The following is a 23,201-nucleotide window of genomic DNA, read 5'->3' as shown; positions in this document are numbered from 1 at the left end:
CATATCAATAACTACTGGAAAATTCAACAATTTCAGTGTACTTAGAGTAAAAATTTCTGATCTTGTGACTCAATATCCACAAAATCTTAGTGCCATTAAGAAGGACATGTTTTGACAAAAGTAATATATAATTTGCCTAAAGTACTGCCAAGAAACATAATTAGAAAGGTGTGTATAAATTAAATTAACCACAAAGTCACAACTTTTTTTAGCACAATGTTAAAACTACTCTAAATAAAATATTTTAACATTTTAGTACTCTTATTTCATACCCTTTGGCACATAAAAGAAAACAAATCTTGGGGGAAAAAACAGGACTTACATTATCTTGGTAAGCAGGCTCCGGAATGCACCCTGAGGCGTCGCACTAGGGCCCTGATCATGCAACTGACTTCTCACAGGTAGAACCCATCCCCAGTGTGGAGCCTCATTGACTTTAATAGAGTCCCACCCACACACACAGTCAACTGCAGGATCTGGGCTTATGTGGAAATGACAATAATGAAAGCTCCTTCACACACCTGCAAAAATAGGTAGGGAGATTAAAAAAAATTAATTATTAATGTGCTCTTGTGTCTTCTCACAGCCTGTTTAAGTGTAGTATTTATGATTTTTTTTCATTTGCATGTCAGTTTTAGTATTTGTTTTTTATTTAATTCTTTTTTTTAAAACACTGGTTTGAAAAAAATCTTATGGACATGTACATTAACTGATATACAGGACTGTCTCGTCTTACGCGAGGGTTCCGTTCTGCAGTTAGCACGTAAAGCGAAAACTGCGTATAGTCAAAATTCCATTGAGTTCAATGGCGGGCGGAATCGCCCGCACTACAGGTATAGTATTGAAATAGTTATTTTTCTCTTTTTTTTTTTTTTTTTTGCCGACCGCGTAAAATTGAAATTGAGCATGTTGAATGCGCATAAGATGCGACAGACCTGTAATAGTCATTAACATCCAGGGAGCTTTTACTGTTATATGGTACAAATATATGTTTAGACATATTTTAACACATTTTTTAATCATTGACGACTCTAGTTTCTTTGGTTTATTGTGGAAATACCTATTTAGGTTCTGAGCCTGGAAGCTGAACTATGCAGGCAGATCCCTGAGCCAGCCCGGAGCCCCAAAGAAGTCAATGGGCTGCATGCTGGCGCAGGGGTCTGACTGTGTCAAGCAGCTTCTAAGATCACGGCCTTAGAAAATATGTAATAAAAAAATTGTCATGAAAATCAGTTTAGCACTAGCCACTTTTTAAAGTTAAATTTGTTGGCCTTTTTAAACAAAAATTCTTATGAAAACAAAGTATTGTTGATTATTTGCTAAAATTAAGCTTTTAAATCAAAGACGTTTAAGATACAAGAAGTGCAAAAAGTCATTTTAAACAAATAAACATATCTCATTCCCTGTTCACACAGAACTTACATTCAGGTTTTTTTTTAAAGAACACTTCTAGGTTGAGTCCATTCAGGGAAACGTCAACAGTGATCATGTTCATATATATATAAACTACAAACTCTTTAAAAACAGGTTTGTAATGGACAAGGGACACTGTCAATAGCCATCATGAATCTAGCCTTCAAATTTGACACACTCCTAGAAACTTGCAGAGGGAAAGGTGTCTCCTCTTTTTAAACATGCACACAGATACAGAAGTAACTAATAACTAGAGAACTAGTTCTCAACAAAAAAAAAAAAGCTACAAGACTTAAGAAACCAGCTCATAAACTAGAAGCAAATATAAATACATTCATCATATAAACACAATTCTGTTGGAATCACAGATACCATACTATCTATCTGTTCCTCTGATGGCTCTATTCTTGTGAGCAGACAAAAAAATTAAACTGACAAGAATCCTGTGTTCTACAGAGATCAGAGTCCAAAGTTATCAACGTTTTCTATTCCCTGCCATCTCTCCTGTGAATGAGCAATGAAGCAGATAAAATGTGTGCCCACTTTCACAATCCCAACAAATCCAGTGTCCTGGGTTTAAGGCAGTTTGGCTCCTATGTGGGATTGAAGACTTGAACCTCTAGTTTTGACAGGTGGATAGGTTTTTCAGTTGGTGCAGGGAGGCAAATAAATAAAATTAAAATCTGCATTTCAGGGAGCATGTGCCAAATTTGAGACCAATCACTGTGATAGTGAGGAGTATTTTTTAATTCAGTAACATGTTATATGCAGAGCCCTGAGTATTCTGTGATTCCATGGCTGAGGAATTCATCCCTTTCTGCAGAATTGTGCTGCAGAATCTAAACTTTCATTTAAAAAAACTATGGGTGAAATCTTGGCCATATTTCTAATTGTTATGGTTATAGAGACAGCTTCCAAAACATCAAATGAATGTAAACTGATGCAATGTTTCCTGCCTGAATCTGCAAAGAACCTGAAACAATAGCTCTGAGAGGTGTGATGTGCCCTATTCCTTGCAGTCAGGGCCCCTTGGATTCTATGATTCTGCAGCCACAGAATTTGGCATTTTTCCAAGATGGCATGGAATTTGGTCTATTGCTGCAGACAGCCACCCAAAATGTTGTGGTCTGTCTCGTTGCCCTGCTGCCTGCAGTTACCTTTTGCTCTCCATCTTTCCTAAAAGAGGAGATTAAGTGGATTATAGTGCATGCTTCCTACACTGTTCCCTGGAGATAGGCAGCAGAGTGTGTCTAAGAGCTGAAGTCCAGTTTGCAGTTCAGTGAGTGGAGAAAGCCAAAAGTATAGCTTGGTGAGCTTGACAGAGTAGAGAACAGCACAGCAGCCAAGGCCTAGGGAGCCAGGTAAATGAGACACTGAAGCCGGCCACAAACCCTCCTTCTCTGACAGCGATGGAAAGAAGGTAGTTCTAAACCAGGCTGCTAAGAAAATACCATGGGAGTCAATGCCTAGGATTGGAGCTGGGCCATCTGAAAACCCTAGCAAAAAAATCCATCCTCAAAAATAATTGTAAAAAAAAATAATCGATCAATTTTACATCAATTCATGTTTTCAATGATGAGCCACCCATGTGTGTTTGTGGTATGACAGGGGGATTAGAATGAAAGGTATTACATACTGATAGAATACATTAATACAGAGCCTTCGGGACTGTTTCCACAGAATTTGGTCCTTCTGTGCCGCAGAGTATACAGGGCCCTCATTATATGTCCCTTCATGAAGGTGCAAAATAACAGACGTGCAGTTCAGATTACCTTTTTTTGATATTCACCAAGACTGCAGTTAACAGGCAACAGGCCTATAGAATGCACTGCACTTCACCCCTTTCTCTGTAACTTCCTGCTTCTCTTCCACTCCCACTTAGCCTCTCCCCAGACCTAAAAAAGGTTCAGTGATACACATTCATTCAATTTTCAATGTGCACTAACTTTTTAAGAAGACAATGGATATTAAACAACCACCAGAAATTCCTGTCACTGCATAGAACTAGCATTTAATTCTGTTATGTGAAATAACTTTTTATATCTTTTATGTCCTGCTTCGCCCTCTTACAGATTACACATGCACTGATATTCTTTTCCTCACTATTCTGCTGTAGCTGAACATTTTTGGCTTGTGTTTCTTTAGCAGAAGAGGCAGAGTTGAAATCAAAAGGTTCTATGGCAGTTAGATTTAGGCAACCAGTGAAAAAGGCACCAACTGAAAAAAGTGTAGTGGCAGCCACAAAACTCCCATAAAGGGAAGAAAGGCAGGGGATGGTCAGTGAGGAAAGGTTAATAGGAAGCTGAGTGAAAGAGGAAAGGTTAGTAGGAAACAGGGTGTGTGAGAAGTGTCAAAGAAGTGAAAGTGAGTTAAAGAGAGAAAAAGGGATGGAACAAAAAAAGAAACAAAGGCCCTAATTCAGCAAAGCATTTGAGGCAGAATTTTCAAAAGCACCCAGTACTGACCTAACTCTGCACCCATTGAAGTGAAAGAGAGAGGTCAATTCTGAGAGCTTTTGAAAATCCCACCCTTAAGCATGTGCTTAATTTTAAGATCATAAATAATTCCACCCCTATGCTTAAGTCCCACTGAAGCCAGTGTGACTTGACCACAGGCTTAAGTGCTTTGCTGAAGCAGGATGTGATTACTTATGTGCTTAAAATTATGCACATATTTAAGAGTTTTGCTGAATCTGGTTTCATGAAAACCAGAGAAAAAGTTACTGAGAAATCAAAAAGAAACAAACTGTGAAATCCACATTAAAAAATAAATGAGTTCCTGGTTATTTCTTTATGCTCTGAGCATAAAGGTTGGATTACTGCCTGGTCTCTCGTTGGTTAAATATAAAAATAAAAACTTCTTTTTAATACAATGAATATACTGTAACACAGCAATTACCTCTGGCGAAAGATAATTAATTCAGTGAGTGATACCATTAATACTAAAGTAATTATTGACACAGGGTTGCAGCCTTAACTGTTAAGGGGACTCACAGTCCTCTATGCCTACTTGCACTTGCACTTCCAAAACAGATTGTGTAATTAGCTGGGAGAGGGTTAATCTTTCCAATATTACTATCTCTATGGTAACAGGACCACAGAGATAGAAGGAGCTGTGGAAATCATGAAAGCAGCCAAGAAGGCGGTGCTCTCCATTACTCCTCACTCTATGATACTGCTACCATAGAGAAAGAGAAGACACAGAGACACCATCTCATAAGTATACCAAAAATCATCTGGAACACTGTCAGCATGCCACGGGTTCCTTGTTATCTCTGCCCATCACCTGGAGCCTATGGACCACATTTTGCATACCACTGTTTAAAACAATTCTCTACCAACAAGACAAGGAAAAAGAACATTTTTATGTAATCATTGAATTATACTCCAAAAAATCCTGAAATTTATCACACTGCTCCTTATTTTTCAGCCTCTGGTCATCATTTTCACACCTTTCCTAATCAATTTAAAACTGTGGAGTAGTACCAAGTTTACTGCTGGAGGCATGTTGTTCTGGAGCAATGCAAACAAATGGATGAAATATTCTGAAACATATCCAGAAAACTGAAAAAATAGGCTTTATATTAATTTGCAAAATAAATAAAAATCGTAAATAAATAATATTCTTAAAATAAATGCAAAAATACAAAAACCCTACATTTAAATCTCAATATTTTACAAAGAAGATTAATGGGGAGAGTGAAGGATTAACTCTCAAATTCTATTCCTACTCTGCCCTTTTCTGATGATCTTGGGCAATTCACTTAATCTTTCTATGCTTTGTTTTACCCATCAGTAAAATAGGTATAATAAAATAATACTTTGCACTTTACAGAGATATTGTGAGACTTAATAAAAGTTGATGCATGCTGTGAGGGCCTACAGGCTGCACACCAGAAATGAGAAATTGGAGACGCAATTGAACAACCTAAATTAAGCCAGGCTTGGAGGAAACAGATTAGGTAGCAAAAAGCGAATAAGTAAATGCTAGACAGAGTTTACATTAGAGGTGCCCAATCCTGCATTAATTTCAGTGGCATTCCATTCAGATGCAGGAATTCACCCATACAGAATTCAAGGCTCCAGTGCTTCGAACACTTGCACTTATGTTCAACTTTATTCATGTGAGTCATTCTATTGATGAGACTACTCATGGGGAAAGTTAAGCACATGCATAAATGTCTACAGGATTAGGGCCTAAAGTTGGTATTATATCTAAAGAAGTTATTGTGTCACTGACAATTATTTTTGCAAAGCCATGGACAACTGAGGAGGTAATAAAAGACTGAGAAAAACAATTACGATATCTATTTTCAAAAAAGGAAAGAAGAATGGTCCTGGTGATTACCATTCTGTACATCTGTGGTGCCCAAACTTTTCCTGTCATGTCCCCCCTTACCAGTAATGGGATGAGTCTGTGCTCCCCCTCCATTACTGCACAGTTGGCTCAACAGAGGAGCTTGGGCTGAAGGCAGAGCTGGGGGCAGAACTGGGGATGGGGGAGGAGCTGGGGCTAGAGGCAGAGCTGGCATGGGGATGGAGAAGGAATGAGGACAGAACTAGGCTGGAGCCAGGACTGGGCTGGGGGTGGAGCGGAGCTGTGGCTGGGCCAGAGCTGGGCAGGGGGCAGAGCGGAACTGGGTTGCACTCCCTCCCTGCCCCCTGTGGGGGCTGGCCTGGGGCATGCCCCACAGTTTGGAGACCACTGCAGGCATGCCAGAACAGGGGAGGGCCAGGAGGCCATGGCCCCATCACTTCTAAAAGAGGGAGGGCTATGCCCTCCCACTATTTACCAGCCATGAGGGTTAGCGATGGGGCGGAGAGGAGCGAGCGGGGGGCAGGGTTTTGAGGGGAAGAGGCGACACAGGAGTGGGGCCTTGGGGGAAAGGGTCGGCACAGGGGCTGGACCACTGCTATACATCTAAGTTCTATCACTGCTAAAATAAAACATCCAGTGAAAGAACTGAATAGTCATGGAGAGTAAACTACTTTCTCACCGTTAAATGTTTTCTCTTCAGTTCAGGGTTGAAGCTCATTGGCAGGGCACTGTGGAGAAGTCTGCTGTACCACTGCCCCCTGAAAGTAATCTATGGATAAATATAGGGCTTCAGTTTCAACAAATGCCAAACTGGCACCTTTCAGGAGTGCTAAATTAATAACAAAAACATTAAAACAGCAAGTGTATTGATATTTAAAAACTAGCAACATTTGGACAGATTTATCGATATGCTACTGTGGAATCAAAGCTCAGTAACATCTCACTTTTTTACTTAGCCCCAACAAAGGAGGATGTGCTTCATTACTCTTTGGGGGCCCAGTAGCTACTTCAGGATCAATGTCAGGGGTTTAGAATGAAATACTCGGCTCTCTATGAGCTGAGGGCTGAAAACATTATCTACTATCCCAGCCTTTCTTGCCCATATGGCTCGTACTTATCTTAAGAGAATCATGACAGAAGGAAGACTTAAAAATGAAATTGAGGGTTGGCTATTCAGAGTTCAGAGGCGAGGCAAGGTATAAATGTGCTACAATTTTTTAAACAAAATATTTGTAAGAAGGTCTACAAAACAGATGTACTTCTCAGTCCTGCAAACACTTTTTACTTGGTGTATTGCATATTATCATGAGAAGTTCCATTGATTATGTCTACACTGGTGAATTTAGGACCTTTAATTCACCAACATTGCAACACTACCAGTAAACAAGGGTAGATGTGGTATAACAAAGTCTTATCTACACTACAGCCTCTATCACTGCTATCACAAGTGAAGCTGCAACTGTGCTGAGTTATGGGTCCTAAATTTGCCAAGGTAAGCTGAAGACTGGATAACTATGGTAGGAAGTAGAGGCTGGGTGGTAAGAGGACCCCTGCCAAGCCTCACGCAGTAAATCCAGAACCCCCCTAGCCCTCCATACCCAAACCCCACCCCACTGAACCTCAACCCCTGCAACTGGAGCCCCCCTGCACCCATATCCCCTGCCTCCGGACCCCCATCCCTGCACCAGACCACCTCCCCACTGAGCTCCCTGCACTCAAACCCCCACCCTGATGCCCCACCCCTTGCCCCACCATGAGCCCCCACATTCAGACCCCCAACTAGCTGCACCCAGACCCCCACCCCACCAAGCCCACTCCCCCAGCACCCAGACCCCTCTGCTGAGCCCCAACCACCATCACCTGGAAGCCCCTGCAGAGTCCCATTGCCTCTGCACCTGGAACCCGCCCACCAATGAGCCTCTGTGCATCCAGACCCACCCACACACATAGACCCCCCCACTGAGCTGCCTGCACCCAGACTGTCCCACACAGAATCCTCTCTCCCCACATTTGGATTCCTCCACACTTGGATCCTGCCTGGTTGAGCATGCCTTCCCCACACCTGGTATGCCTGGTGCAGTGGGGCAGCCCAGGGTGTTTCTAGGGCAGGACCAGGCCTTGTGCTGTGTCAGGGTCAGGTGCAGCCTCACCACTGAGTCCATGTCCCAGGTATGTGGGGGCTGCAGAGTGATCTCCCACTTTCGTGCGGCCAATGGCCTGTGCTCCCCACTGTCATGCTGAAGCCTCTGCATTTATTTATTGACAAATAAAACTTGCATAATTTTGCAGAATTTTTAATTTTTTGGCATAGATTGACATCAAGAGTAGATGAGATAGAGAGACAAGCTGGGCAAGGCAGGGCTCAAATTGGGCAGCGGGGAATCCCCCAAGCTCCACCCACAACCTAAGTTCTGCCCATTTGGGATACCAAAATGAGATGCCACTCACAATACATTGTGCAGGCGTTCAAATCTGATCATACGTGTTCTGTTGAGCTCCTCAGGCTTGGCACCCCTTAGTGGGATTTGGATACACCCACTGGATTATTAAGATGCAGGAACTATAGACAAGTGTCTAAGGCCCTGGCTCCAAGTATTACGTGATAATGACAGAATCTCAACGTTCATTACAGACAAAAGTGTCTAACCTTCATGGTTGTGAAAAAAATCTTAAAAACGTGAACCAAGGGTAATTGATGCAATAATGTGCATCTGAGTCTGCAGACAGCATCCAGCAAAGGTAGGCATTATAGTCAGAGAGGAAGCTGCTTGGCCTGACATTCATCACCGATAGCAGACCAAGCCCCTGCTGATATTGGGGGACCTGGCCTGCTCAAGGTAAGGATTTGGGTATTGGCTGTCCCTTGGCAGCTCAGAGACCCCCCTAGGCTCTGTTCTTCCCTTTAACCTTTAGCTTCACTGGTCAAATTGAGGCGAGGAGGGTGGTGATACTCTCCCAAATGACTCCCAATTGTGACACCAGAATTGACATCACTCACTGTAAATTGCATACATCTTCATAATATGATCATCCCTTTCCTTTCTTATACGCTGTGATCAGCAGTTAAGTAGTTAACAATTTTGATATTTAAATAATTGTAATTGTACAATATTTGACTCGATACCCCATTGAGATCAATGGAAGTAATTAAGAAATCAAGACATCTTCCACTGGTTTCTATTTGTGCAGATCTGTTCATTTATAAGTAATAATGAGAATAACTTTTTTTAAATGTAAGTTTCACTAGTTATCTTAGATTTGAGATCTAGTGAGATACTAGTGAATGACTGTATTTCTAAGTGTCTTGGAGATCTAAATGCTTGTTAGAGAGAGCCAAAAAAAGCCAAAGAGAGCAAAATTTCAGGAAGTGTTTATTTTTTTAAAGTTTCAAATGGAAGTTTCTGCCTTTATATGAAATAATCTAAAAAATTCAAGTAGGATGTTAGTCTATGGCCCTGATCTTGCAAAACCTTATATAGAAAGTATATGATTATTAAAGTCAATGGGACTACTCACAGTGCATAAAGTTAGCTATGTGCCTAAAATCTTTACAGAATAGGGGCCTAAGCATGTTAAGTAAGGAGTCTAAATCTGAGGGCAATGATTAGACATTAGGGGATACAAAATCTCACTTTAGCTACAATCTTGGTGAAACCTTAACTATAAAGTTATGATTGACAACACCATAATTCACACTACAGACCAGAGCAATTACAACCTGTTGTGTAGGCTGTCAGATCTCCATGGTACACCTTTTCCTTATATACTGTTTTTGCATTATAGTTAAAAAATGGTTATTAATAGAAAAATGATGTCTAGGATGTTTTGACTATGAATCATTGTGTATAAACTAAACACATACAAATGGTATAGACAGTACTATAGTTTTTCTTTCACTGCTCTCATTGAAACTGAAATTTTTGATAAAGTATCAGTTCAAAGGTCATTTTTTTTGAAAGTTTGATTTTCACTAATCTTTTAGTAAATTAAGGGTGAAAATATATATGTATCTTTACTGCTATAAAGTGATTAATTATTTATTTTTGAACACAATTTAAAATAGCTAAACTTTACAAGTTGAAGTTTTTCAGAGGGCTAGTGCTTATTGTGAACTTGTTTCAAAGATAATTAGAGGGAAAGGATATAAACATTTAAAAATCACTTTTGCAATGTACTATATAACATTTCCACTAAGTTTGAAGGACAAGGTAATAAATTAAACACAGAATATCAATGTATGCAATGTTGTTGTAGTCATGTTGGTCCCAGGATATCAGAGAGACAACATAGGTGAGGTAGTAATATCTTTTATTGGGCCAACTTCTGTTGGTGAAAGAGACAAGCTTTCGAGCTTACAGAGAGCTCTTCTTCAGGTCTCTCTACATAATGGAAATGTTAGTTATGTGATTATTTGTGTTATTTTTGCACTGCCATTTCACTGTGAAGTTCCAGAACTGCACAGTTTTGACCACACAGCTCTAGAAGTGTGCAGTGAAATCAGTAGAAATATTAGGCCCTCAGCTTACAAACCTTTATACCTGTGAATAGTTTTGCTGAGCTTAATGGACTCACTCACATACATGAAGGGAAAAATTTTCAAAGATTATAAAAGTCAATGGGAGTATGGCACCTAACTCCCATTGTGCCTTTGAAAAGCTGTCCCAAAGTTAGGTATGTAAACAAGTGTTTGCAGGATCAGGCCCTTGCTTATTTAATCTTTTTTCTTAAGGAAAGAAAAGAAGTTACATAAAATATCTTACAATACTTTTCCATTAAAGTTATAATTTGAGGCCCGGCCCCTGACCCTGCAAGCTACTCTGCACTAGTGCAGTGGATGGGTTCTTTGCAAGCACAGGGGTCCCTCACAGGAGAGAGTCCTTAAACAGTTAAAAGTCAAGTGTAGTCTAGTAGTCTGAACAGGAGACTAAAAGTCAAGCAGGCCTGACTTCTTATCCTTCCTCCACAGCCCTGAGCAAGTCACAACCTCCATCTCAGTTTCCCCATCTGTAAAATGGGGACAGTGATACACCAAACTAGCAGGTGGGATACCATGTTTAGTCAATGTTTATTAAGTGGCTCGATGACGAAAGAGTCTATATACATTGCTAAGCCTTGTTAAATGCCAAAGCTAACACTTTCCAAGGAAATCTTAATTTGCCTACATTGAAGGTAGGCAGTCTGTCCAGTGGCTAGTTATATACTCTGGGCCCAACGGTGCCCTCAGACCGGCCCACACAGCTGCAGTCCACTTCAGGCAGAGCTGCCTAGCTGTGTCTGAGGGCAGAATTGGGCCAAATACAGCGCTGAAGTAAACCGACTTGTGGGAGCTGCTGCGGCCAAGGCAGAATCGGGCCCCACAGGCTACAGCTGTGCCATGGGGGCGAGTTACTCTGAGCGCCTCAAACTTCTGCGTGGCCTGGCTCGGTGGGGGGGGGGGGTCGGGCTGTAACGCGAGCGCTGCACTGGCAATGGGCTTGGGGATGGACTGGTTTATTATCGGGTGCGCTTAACTTTCTCGATGTTGCTCTCCCCCCCCCTCCTCTCTCTGAGTCTCCCTCCCCTGCCCCCCCTCTCGCCTCCCCTTTACCTTGACAAGTCCATGGGGCTGATGGTGAATGACTGTCTCTCTCCCCAGGGTCTGGGGCTCTGGGTGACATTCCCCCCTCCCCCTCATGAGTGGCGGTTGGGTTGCTAGTGCGGGAGCGCGCGCTAGCCGGGAGGGGGTGGAGCGCGCGCCAGTGGGGAGGGGGAGGGGTGCTATTGACAGCAGCGCCGGGTCCGTAGCGCTGCCTCAGCGCGAGCGGCTCCCCCCTCACTCCCCCCCCCCGTTCCCGGCATGCCCCGGGGCAGCGGGGCTGGCTCTAACGAATTTGAATGAAGAGCCCTGCGCTTTCGGCGCCATTTTCGAGTGATGCCCGATCGCATCGCTGCCGCGGGGGAGCCGGAGCTGGCGGGGCCGCTGGGCTGGGCGCAGACCGCCGCCAAAAATACCCGCGGCCCGAGGAGGCGCCTGCACAGGCGGTAAGAGCCGGAGGGAGCGGCCGCGCGGGGAGGGTGTTGTCCGGTTAACGGTGTCGACCCGTGTCCCGCCTCCGGGAAAAATCCACCCGAAACCCTGTCGGGGAGCGAGCGGTGGGGATCCCGGCCCCGGAGGCAGCAGTGGGGTGAGCAGGGCGGCGGTAGCGGCGGCACCTCAGCGTATCTGTCACTGTCAGTCTCCAGCCTGGGAGGATCGGGGCCCGGAGCGCCCGCCTCTCTCAGGTAACCCCCGCCCCAGGGCGGCTGAAGGGAGCATCTCCCGGGCAGAGACCCTGTCTGCGATAGCGCTCGTGCCCCCCTCCCCCGCCTTTGGGAGCGGCTCAGCCCCAAGCAGAGCTGGGCAGGGAAGTTAGAGGCAGGCTGGGGACCCGGAGCACCCCGAGCGGAGGGCGCCTTCCCAGCCCCCTGTGGGCGCCCCTCTGCCGTGACGTGACGTGACAGGCTGTGTTCCCCGTGGCCGTGGGCATCGCGGGGCAGCCCGGAGAGTGCTCGGGATACAGCGATTGCTGGTTCCACTGTTCTGCAGCAGCCAGCAGGGCTCCCCTCTCCCAGCCTCCCGCCCCCCAGGGTTTGTAACCCGGATTAGGGCCCCCCGAATAGCCCCTCTTTTCCCTCGCCCCCCTTCGCCTCCCCCCCCCCCCCCGTCTCCTTTCGATGGAGGCAGGTTGACTCCTCTGTCTCGGAGCTCTCTCAGCCTCGCACTTTTTAAGATCGTAATTTCCCGTGTCACGATCTCGAAGCCGCCTTTAGCAGAGCCCTGGGTGACGGTTGTGCTGCCGCACGCTATCGCATTTATCATCTCCGTCCCTTTGGCTCATAACGAAGGACCAACGCGCTTTTAGTCGTATATTACCCAGGACTAATTGTTTTGAACATTAACACGCGAGTTTCCTTCCCGAGCTCAAAGAGAAAACGTAATTTGGGGCCGTTTGAATTGTACCAGTTATTTGTAGGTGCTTTTCGCCTTCTCTTCCTCCATCCCCGCAAAATGAGTAAATATCGTTCCCATAGGCAGCGTAGCCTAATACTGTGATTAGAAGTGGCCATTCACCATCTCTTCTCCGCCTACTAAATTCTCCGTCTCTGTCACTCGGGTCGCTATTTGTCATTGGCTTAGCTATTTTTTTGGTGGCTGTTTCTATGTCAGTTCTCGGTGGGCAGCGGTTCTCGGTCTCCCCTAGGTTATGAGTATTTGTGCTTATGGTGATATGTAGTGGGCTCACTCTCGCAGTGTATGTGATGACCGATTACCCCGTTACATACACATAATATGTGACACTGTGCCTTTTCCTCCACGACGCTATTTAACCCTCTCGGGACTGGATTTGGCGTGGGCGCTCACGCTTCATAGTTGCGCACACACAAGAAAGACATCTTTTTGTTGCAGCAGTTACTTGGTGGGAGTGGGGGGGTAATAATGTACAGGGGGCAGATAAGCTAACGTACAGCACTGCAGATTCAGAAACAGGCAGACCATCTGGCTCCTTCCCAGATACAATTTCTAGCGCTACTTTTATTCCTCTGCCTACTTCCCTATTCGCTTTCGGCCGCCAGAACCTTTCTCAGATGCAGAAAACGTATGAATATTTCCCCGAATCCTGCTAGATCTCAGGGCATTAGTCTACTTTACTTGAGCACCGAGAACCCCCATTGAATCCCTGGGAGCGTTGGGTGCGCAGTGAATTCAGGATCGGGCCCTCATTTATGTGCCACTTCAGAAAATACTGGACCGAGTATATGGTCCCCCTGATTGGCTGCATGAACGCATTACTGGGGCTTGAAGGTTGGACTGGGTCATAGGATTTCTCCGCTTCTCTCGCTCTACACCCCCCCCCCCAACCCCCCGCGCGCGCATCTATCCACTCTGGTTAATGCCAAGAGTATGTGCGTTTTACTTAGCACCCTCTGCACCGAAAATAATGAGTTAATAGAGTAACGTAGGAGGAGGGACGTACAGAAGAGTTGGGGTGCAGAAGTGCTGTACAAAGGATTTCTATGTACATGGCTGAAGGCTTGTAGCCTTAAAGTGAAATACAAAACTTAGCATGTTAGCTGGATTCAAGGTATTTTCTGTGTAAGGCAGAAATACAATAGTTTAAGAACACATTCTTATTGTGAACCCTGGGGTTTTCTCAGTTTTTAAATCCAGTATACAAATCAGACTATTAGTCTATCTATTCAGCTACAGTTACTCTTAGTTTGTCTCTAGTTTATCATTAAATCCTCATAGCTAGAAATTTAAGTTTAATCTGTTAAATTGTGATGCTAATAATACCTTATGACATTTTATCATTTATTTCTTTGGAGGTACACGATTACTACTTAACTGTTTTAAGAAACATTTTTAATACTTTATGCGGGAATGTGCACAAAACTGTTTCTTTGTAGCTGAGTGTATACTTTTTAAAATATCAGTATTTGAACAGATTTACATTATTCAGCAATGGAAGTAAACTTATAAACACTGACTTTCACTTTCAAGGAAATAACTGTCCTGACTCATAGTTAATTTATAAAACAGAACAGGTAAGTATTGTACAGGTGCGTATGCTTTTTCATTCTCTGACATTCAAGTACATAGCATACATATGCTTTGTTATAGTCTTCTATAATTAAAATATTTGTACTTATTCGATATTTAACTACATCAAACAGTGATTTCTTTTTAGCTCCATTTTTATTTCAGAACTTTACTATTTCCATTTTTTATAATGATATAAAAGTGGGTGTGGCTAAAAAGAAAGCAGCAAGCAATCTGATATCATTATACAGTGCGCATTTATGTAATTTATATAGGTTTCCTGATACTTGATTTACTCATTTAATGTATTTGAGAAATTCACTTAGTTTAAATTGAACCTCATAGGACTGCTTGCATTTTTCACCTTAGTTAAAATGTCAAACATTAACTGAGGTTTACTTGGCCTTAGAAAAGATTAATTTGATATTTCCTCTAAATATATTTGTAGTTGTAATAAACATGTATTTACACTAGACCCATAAATGAAGGTTATAATTATGCATTTGTGATCAGATTATTGCTTATAATTTTGTCATGAAACATAATCAGTATCCTCTTCATAAATTTGTTTCTATTAAGCCTGTTCAGTTATTTTGGCTCTCAGAAAAACTTTTCAAATATGCTACAGTTGTCCTGTTAAAAGCTAAAGGTGCACTGAAACTTCCCAAGAGTTATAGCGTGTTTTTGTTGTTTGTTTGTTTGTTTGTTTTGCAAGTGTAAATGTACTGGAGATCGAAGAAACTTCTTTTAATAAATAAAAAGGACTATTTCCTAGTAATTTGGAATTACGTGTGTAGCTTTTACTGATATTTTTGTATTGTATTGGAAATCTATTGTAGCAACATTTTAAGATAGAATATTTTAGTTAGCTATATATTAAAGTTAGAATATACCATCTGTCCTCTTTGGGGTTTTCTTTTTTTTTTTTTTTTTTTTTTTCTAAGCTTAATAGACTCGAGACTTCTTACTGTTCCATGTGAAATACAAAGCTATAGAGGAAAACTTATTTCTAAACTTAATAGTTTTAATTTCCTTAAGTTAATTGTTACTTTCTGTATTAGGATACATTAGAATTTGTAGTTATATATTGCTTGAACTGCATACATGCTACCTGCCTATAGGTACACTCCTCAGGGAAAATTTATGTTACCCATATTGGATGTCATAAGGCTGTTCTAACAGGTGTATCAAAAAAAAAATCTGGAGTGTTTTGTGTGTGTGTGTGTATATATATATATATATATATATACACACTCACTTCCTATTTTTATGTACAGAATAGTAATGTAATGGTCTGTTTTTGTAACAACTTACTATTTTTTAATATTTGAGATAGGAAATATTAAACTATATTTAAAAGGAACTGGGAAACTTAAAATTATAGTCTCTGCATATGCTGGAGGTATTTGCTTTCTTAGATACAGGGGGATTTTCCAAAGCCAATTACTAATCATTTCAGTAATTACATTCATTACTCATTTCATCACAAATTGTCAAAGGTAGAGCATCTTAGACTTTTTTGGCTATCAGTGGAAGCCATAAGGAATAAAATTCAGGCTTTTCTGTCCGAATTGAAATGAATATTTGATAGTAAAATTTTTAAAAAACAGAAAATCGCTTTTTTTTAAAGTATATACATATATTTTGGATATATTCTCTATGCATCTATTTGCAAGTTCTAAATAGCTAATAATAATAATCTTGCGCTAGAACCGGTGGTCAGAAAAAAATACTACCTTTCCTATTAATAATATTAATTTTTTGTTTGGACCAAGCTGTACAAAATCACTTTATTTTTATACATAGTATATTACATTTATTTGACTCTTTACACACTACTTTAGTTTAGAAGTAAGTTATTTAATTTTTGACTCAACTAGTAATGCATTTTTTTTTAAGATAGAAATAATAGTAAGTATCTACAAATTTTGAGGGAAAGGTGAGACAAAAAACAGGGATATGAAAGTTGTCTAAATTTAAACCTAAATGAAAAAGTCGGTTTGCAGTTTTATTTATTTTGTGAATTATTGGCACTTGCTCTATAGAATTGCTGAGTAGTCACTGTCTTAGTACCTATCAAACTTGAACTTCTTTTCTTTTTAACTCTATATTATCATGAAAATATTTTCATAATTTTGTGTGGTACACTATATTTCTGAAATGGTAAGAATTGGCTTAGTTTAAACCTTCTGTCTTTGTTTAATATAACTTAAATCAATGCCTGTATTGATTTGTTTAACCCTTTATTGTAATTTTTTTTTAAAGTGTAATTCTGCTAAAAGAAACATTTGGGTAGGTCTATACCTTAGAGATTTAATGAGTCTATAATTCTGAGAAATAAGTTAGTTCTCAACTTTATTTATTTTCGTATGACAACTTCCATCAGTCTTGCATGAAGATTGGAGGTGGCTAATGTAACTTCACTTCTAATTCAGTTATGTTTTAACTTTGACTATTTTTAATTGACTAATATTTGTGTCTAATTGGAGTTCACTGTAGTTGTACCTTTAAAAGCTAGTTTCTACTTGTGGAAAGTAATAATAGACTTTAAAATCTTTCTTTAATGCTGAACAGTTTTTTAAAATTTTAGCAGTTCAGAATAACTAGAGTACAAGTATGTCCCCATTTATTATTGTGTATACACACAAAATGTGTATAAATAAAAATATATAGCTTTTACTAAATACTAAAGCATTTCCAAAGAAGACTTATTCAAAATCAAGATATAATCTCCATTTTACTTGAAACTGAAAAAAATAGCAATGACTCTCTGTGGTCTTTATTAATGTCTAAAGGAAACCACTACTGAAAGTGGCAAAAATATATATATTTTTAGCTATTTAGTTTCTAAAGGCTGGTAAGTGTACCCATTGTAAATATAGATTATTATTAACTTTGCGAATTGAGTCAAAAATCCACTAATTTGTTTATCTAGTAAGAAATGTCCAATTGGGTTAAGATTTGGACATAGAAAAATATCTTGATCGTGATTTTAAATTTCTTTTGTGATAATAGGAATATGTTTAGCTTCAAACTTAACATTTAACATAGTAAATTATTATATTACTATAATTTTTTTTAGAAAAAAAATCAACAAAAGAAATATTTTTTTGGCTGGATATTTTTTCCAAATTATTTGTGCTTAAAAGGGTGGGAGTAGTGAAGATGTATTGGGGAAGAGGAATAGAGGTAAAGAAAAACACATTTTTACAATAAAAGCAAGTTAACCTTATTCAAAATACTATCGTTGTCTTTAATAAAACTTGAAAATACAGTTAAGGAGTAAACAGCAAATATATTGAAAATATTTGTAAACAGGTGACCAGATCTAATCATCTGCTGCTTATTTATTAGACTTAGTTAGGATGTTTCTTGTCATAGCACCTATAGTACAAAAGCTAAATAAATCTGAGCATTTGGCTATATTAATTCACAGTTTTTTCCTGTAAATATTTGAAGTGACCATCTTTATCAGGTTTTTGCCTTGTTTTTATCCAATAAATTCCATGGTCACATTTCCCCCTCTCCCCCCCCTTTAAAATGTGTGTGACTGCAATACTATACAATTCCATTAGATGCTATAGAGTAATTTATTGTGTTTATACAATTCCTCCTTGTTAAAAATGTTGATTGTACTGCTGATGTCTTGAAAAAAGTGGGCTAAAAACTGTTTTAAAGAAAGCACTACATGCTAAACACTTCTTGATAAAAGTCAGTAGCGGATTTCAGGAAGTATCACAGCGCACACGTTAATTGTTAAATGTTTATAGTTAACTGTTTAATTCTTTTTCTCCCCTCCCACTCTTTCTCCCCCTTACTTCCCACAAGAATACATTATAGGGAGAATGAAAGCAGAAACATACTAATCTGATTTGTTTCAGGAGGCTACTGATAATAAAGAAGCATATCACAGGTGTTTCTAATCAAGTCAGTTTGGGTTTTTTGTGTGTGTGTGTGTTTTTAAAATTAGGGTTTTCCTTAACATAGACAAAGTGAGGGTCAACTTGGTGACCTACATCTATGTTTGGGGATCAACCATGAAACTGTGGGTGTCGGAAATATGTTATAATACATGACATTTTTATTGCAGGTTTTGACCTTTCAATAGAGAGCTGATTCTGGAGAACAACTTACTTCTGTGATTGAAAAATTCTCTCTGGGAAGCTGATGGAGCATGAGAATGGTATATATCATATTAACATTTCACATATTTCAGATGCTCTTTATTTTTAAAAATGCTTGTAGTAATAGGACTTCTTTGGTTTATGCATAGTGAGACTGTTTTATACTGGATTAAAGATTTTCTGTTTGCTGAAGTTATTCTTCACATTCGCTCTGTTAAGTTTTAAGACTAAATAAAAAAACAGTCTCCATTTCCCTCTGAAGACAGTCAGTGTGTTAAGTGGCCAAAATATGTACAAAAAGCTGAGCTTGCAACTGTCTTGCTTATTGGAGTTACATAAATTCTCCATATAGTGTTGTTCTCATATTCTTGTATTGGGAATTACTACTGCTAATGCAAAATAATAATAGTAATGGATGATACAATAGTTATTTTTAAGTAATTTTATTCTGTTGTCAATAGTGTGTGTGAAAGAAGAATGGAGAACTAGCTGAGTGCATTTAAATGTACTGTACAAAATTATTTTTTAAAGTTATTAATAACTAGCCACTTCACAATTAAAGCAGTATAGAATTTGCAAAATTTGTTTTCAAACCCCACCTATATAAAGAGTTATCAGAAATTTTAATTTATCTTGGAGCCTATCAATAAATATTTAAGTATTATACAGTAAAACAATGAATTATTTAACAATAATAAACATAGAATATACAGTACTCATCTTGCAAGTCTTGCTTTGCACTAAGTGGTAATTTGGTTGAAACTGAGAAATCCACTCAAAGTAATCAAGACCTCTCTACTTGTATATGAATAATCTCAGCTAACCATTAAAATAAACAACTGAAATTTAAAAAGTAATTGCACTAAGACCAAACAAATTTATGTTTAAACACTAAACAGAGCACTAGAAATTTAAAGACTTTATCTCTGTCATAAAATGCATTGTGGCAAAAACTAATTTTATGAACATATTGTGTGTGACATTAGCAATTTGAGTATTCAGCTGGTATAGAGCTTTTAGCCTTAATCAAATCTTACTGCCTTTTAAAATGTATATATCTTTGCAGAAAATAATTGTACCAAAATGTAAGATACAAACTTTTCTTTTAAAAGCTGCAATAAGCCCATACAATTGCTGACTGTACCTGAAAAAGCTCCAGCAAATCCATAGATGTGTAAAATATATCTAGCCTTAATTCGGTAGCTAATTTCAAGTCTGGTTGAAGGATTGCAAGTGGTCAGCAATAATACACCTTTTATTGTAACAATATTTTAGGAAATATTTTTTTCTTAAAGAATGTGTGGGAAATATTCGATATAGTATGACCATTTTGTAGGTACTGAAAGCCTTCTACATAAAATTAACATCTGAAAACCAAAACCTTGAATACACACAAAATATAAAATGTAAATAAATTTGGACTAGAGCATAACTTTATATTTTGATAAACCCACCACCTTGTTTATTTTATTGTAAATAGGTAGTGAATTTTTTAAAATCTCTATTAGAATAAAACAAACCCCCCAAAATTACTATTTTATTGGGATTATTATTAATACTCCTGTTTGGGATAATTTGCATAACATGCAAAGTTTTTAAACTTTAGAAGCTATTCAGAACCTCTGTTCTTGATTCAGTGGGTACTGTTCAGTTATGAATAATTTGAGTTTCCAGTTTTCTAAGAATATAAGGACTTTGCATTCATTTTAATAATTTTGTTTGTGCTCATATTTTTCTGTGCAAAAGCTATTGCAATCCTGTTAATGAAAATCAGAATTATATCGGTAGCCAAATCTATCTAAAATTCCCTTGTTACAAATTTAAAAGGTGAAAATTTGATAAGGTATTCCTCAGTCTGACTAACGTTGAGGGTATTTCTAATGTAATATTTTGAAGGGAAATATACTGTCTAGATTTTAACCAGGAATCTAAAGGATTATTGTAAATTTAGGGCCTAATACTGCAAACTTTTAGACACACAAATAGTGCTAAAGGCTGCCATGAGTAAAAATTGAAGGATCATGGCCTTAATAGTTGCAATCCTTTGTTTTTTAATATTTGTTCGAAATACTTGATTTCCTTAAATGGATAGTTTTGAAATATAGTAATATTTTGGGGGAGTTGCCTCAAAATGAGGAATTAAAATATGTACCAACACACTTACTCAGAAGACTTACTAACTTACAAGCTCAAATATCACACAGGGCTGCTACTTTAAATAAAGTTGTCAATTTTCATTATAAAATCCACTTTTCAGCTCTTGATTTGTTCTAGAAATTTTCCAAACTGAAACTTGGTCTATATAATTCACAGCCCAAAAGAGAGTATAGTGACTGTCTAGAGGGATGGAAGGTGTGTTTTTTCTCACACTTAAGTTTGACTGCTGCAATCCTTACTTAGGCAAAACTCCTGTTGACTACAATTGGGAGTTTTGCCTGAATAAGGACTGCAATGAGGGGCCCTTAAAAAGAATTGGTGTGGGCATTTAAACATAACTTTTTTAATTAGTCTTAATTATCTAATAGTAATTGAAGGTGAAAGGGATAAAAATGCACAAGATTTACTTTTTTACAAACCTACAAATGTGTAACATTTTGTGACCATTTTTATTATTCCTACTCTAGGTGTGTACACAAAACTATACAGACATGTTGGCTAAATAATAGTTTTGAGAGCTGACAACACATACTCATATAATAGATCATAACTCTCTAAAAGAGCTGTTGCAGATTACTGTGTCAATTTTCCTATGTGTTCTTTATAGTCTTCTCTTGCTTTTCTAAGTCAATTGAAATGGATAGCTGCATATCTACTTCATGAAAATTATTTAACTTGTGCCTAGTTATTACAACACATGTAAAATCACCCATTGTTTGAAAACTCTGATATCTTAGGCAAGGCAGTTTAAAATTTTGGAATCCTTCATAATTGCATTTCCTGGCTTTTGTTGATTTAAACTAAATCCAGCCTTAACATACAAAAGCCTACATTAAAATGTTATCAGATTTAAATAAGCATTTCACTTCTATTCTGCCAGTCATTTAGTAAGACATCGGTGTAATAAGGATTTGAGACTGGTCCACTTAATTTTTCCTCGCCTGTGAATAAACATTGTTTTCATGAGACTTAATTTTTAAGAAGCAACAAACTACATGCAGATCATCTTTAGCAATAATAATTAAAACTAATTGATATTTAAATATCTGTTCTTTGACCCAAAAACATATGTCTAGATGTGGATGGGGGGATTACTTCATCTTGATTTTTTTTTTTTTTTTTTTTTTAACAAAAAGTTTGGTAGAAGTGCCTCCAAATCAATAAATTAAAACTGCATTTGAGATTTTCTATAATCAGAGTTCACTTACTTAACTGTTCACTGTACTGCACTAATAATATTTTTTTAATCTGCCTTGTTTTGAATTGGCTATCTTGTCAAGTGTTCAGATAATAATTTGAAGGGGAAGCAGTATGTTCAGAGATGTGGTTGCTGATTGACTGGTCTATTTAATGTCTGAGTAATCCTCTATTACCAAACATGCTAATTTCTGAGCTTATTTGAAATAATAGTTGGGTATTCACTGCAAGCATTTTCTGAAGTGAAAAATCTGAATAACTTACATATTCTCTGGGGGGAACCCCAGTCTGGTGTATTTCTCTAATGTTTTTATGGCAATATTTAATGAGAAAATTATTTCCCAACTAAAGTATTGTAGGAGGGGAATGTCTTATTCTGTCAGGTACACTATTTTTAAAAAATAAGAAACTCAGCTTTTCTGTGAAATGCAATTGAACATTTAGTCATATGTAAAAATATTTACACCATTGCATTAATGCTTTAACCTTTGAGTTTGCCCTTATTTCTTTATGGTAGTAAATGCTTTGTTTTAAAATCTTCAAAACAAAGTCTTATTACTTCAGCCTGCCACTCGCACCAACCCCCATTTTGTATTAAAGATGGTTTTGCTTAGGGGGAAACGACTGGGTCTAAATAGTGACAATTAACATTAATTTAAAGAGATTTTCTGTGAAAATAATTTTATGGTCTTTGCAGCTTTATTTAATTGGCTTTATTTTCTATTTTAAAAAATGCATAGAGCTTGCATTTAATACTTCATAATATATCTAAAATGGGTTAAATTATCCCCTATGTGGGGGAAATTTGCAGTAGGACTGGGAAATCCTAGGTTATGACTTGGAACTTGTGCTGGTAACCTCCTGGGGCAAAGTTGACCCTTGGTAGATTGGGCTGGGGGTGTGATCTCCAGGCTGTTAGCACAGAGAGAGTAGCACAGCACTCCCAAGCACCCATAAATGTAAGCTACCCAAAACATCTGCCAGGAGTGGGGGATTAGAAGGAGGCCTGCTGTCCCTCATGGCACCATTTCTTCCTGATAGGAAGCCTCACCTGTAATTGGCTCAAAACACACATGTAGAGAATTCACATCGTAAAAGAGGATTCTTTGCAACATAATGTTTACCCTGTTAGCATTATCTTGTACAGGCAAAACCCTGGTGAACAGAAAGGTTCTCTTTTTCATGCCTCCAAACATGCAGAGGGTCTTCTGCTGGCTTCCAAGAAGGGAGAATGATGCTTCTCCACCATCTCCTATTTTTCACCGGTATCTGTGCAGATCCTCTCCATGAGCCCACCCTCACAGATGTTTTGGCCCAAAGGTGGGAAGAATATTAATTAGGAGACATCATCTTGGGTCACACAGCTGCTTTTTAAACAAAGGGCCACTTTCTGATCTTCATTATGTATGCATATATCTCAATTTAATGTGGAT

The 23,201-nt window shown here is 38.8% G+C and overlaps 2 long non-coding RNA genes across 10 annotated transcripts in view; one reads left to right on the top strand and one right to left on the bottom strand.

Moving 5' to 3' along the window:
* Positions 1-11,747, bottom strand: part of LOC128829620 (uncharacterized) — a 53,295-nt gene extending 41,548 nt beyond the window's left edge. For 5 of the 6 annotated variants that reach the window (XR_008443361.1, XR_008443362.1, XR_008443359.1 and 2 more), the window contains exons 1-4: positions 11,318-11,747; positions 6,410-6,499; positions 3,186-3,308; positions 323-521 (exon numbers count right to left, since the gene is read on the bottom strand). This is a non-coding gene — a long non-coding RNA (uncharacterized LOC128829620). The remainder of the gene's footprint in view (positions 1-322; positions 522-3,185; positions 3,309-6,409; positions 6,500-11,317) is intronic. The other variant, XR_008443360.1, reaches the window with a different exon arrangement.
* The window catches only part of LOC128829605 (uncharacterized), an 84,159-nt gene that overhangs the window by 46,410 nt on the left and 14,548 nt on the right, over positions 1-23,201 (top strand). For 2 of the 4 annotated variants that reach the window (XR_008443356.1, XR_008443357.1), the window contains 2 exons: positions 10,697-10,770; positions 18,381-18,473. This is a non-coding gene — a long non-coding RNA (uncharacterized LOC128829605). The remainder of the gene's footprint in view (positions 1-10,696; positions 10,771-18,380; positions 18,474-23,201) is intronic. The other 2 variants (XR_008443358.1, XR_008443355.1) reach the window with 1 other exon arrangement.

Source organism: Malaclemys terrapin, chromosome 1, assembly GCF_027887155.1.
Source record: "Malaclemys terrapin pileata isolate rMalTer1 chromosome 1, rMalTer1.hap1, whole genome shotgun sequence".
NCBI classification, from domain to species: Eukaryota; Metazoa; Chordata; order Testudines; family Emydidae; genus Malaclemys; species Malaclemys terrapin.
The sequence above is the reverse complement of the archived record's forward strand: the minus strand, read 5'-3'. Positions and strand labels throughout refer to the sequence as shown.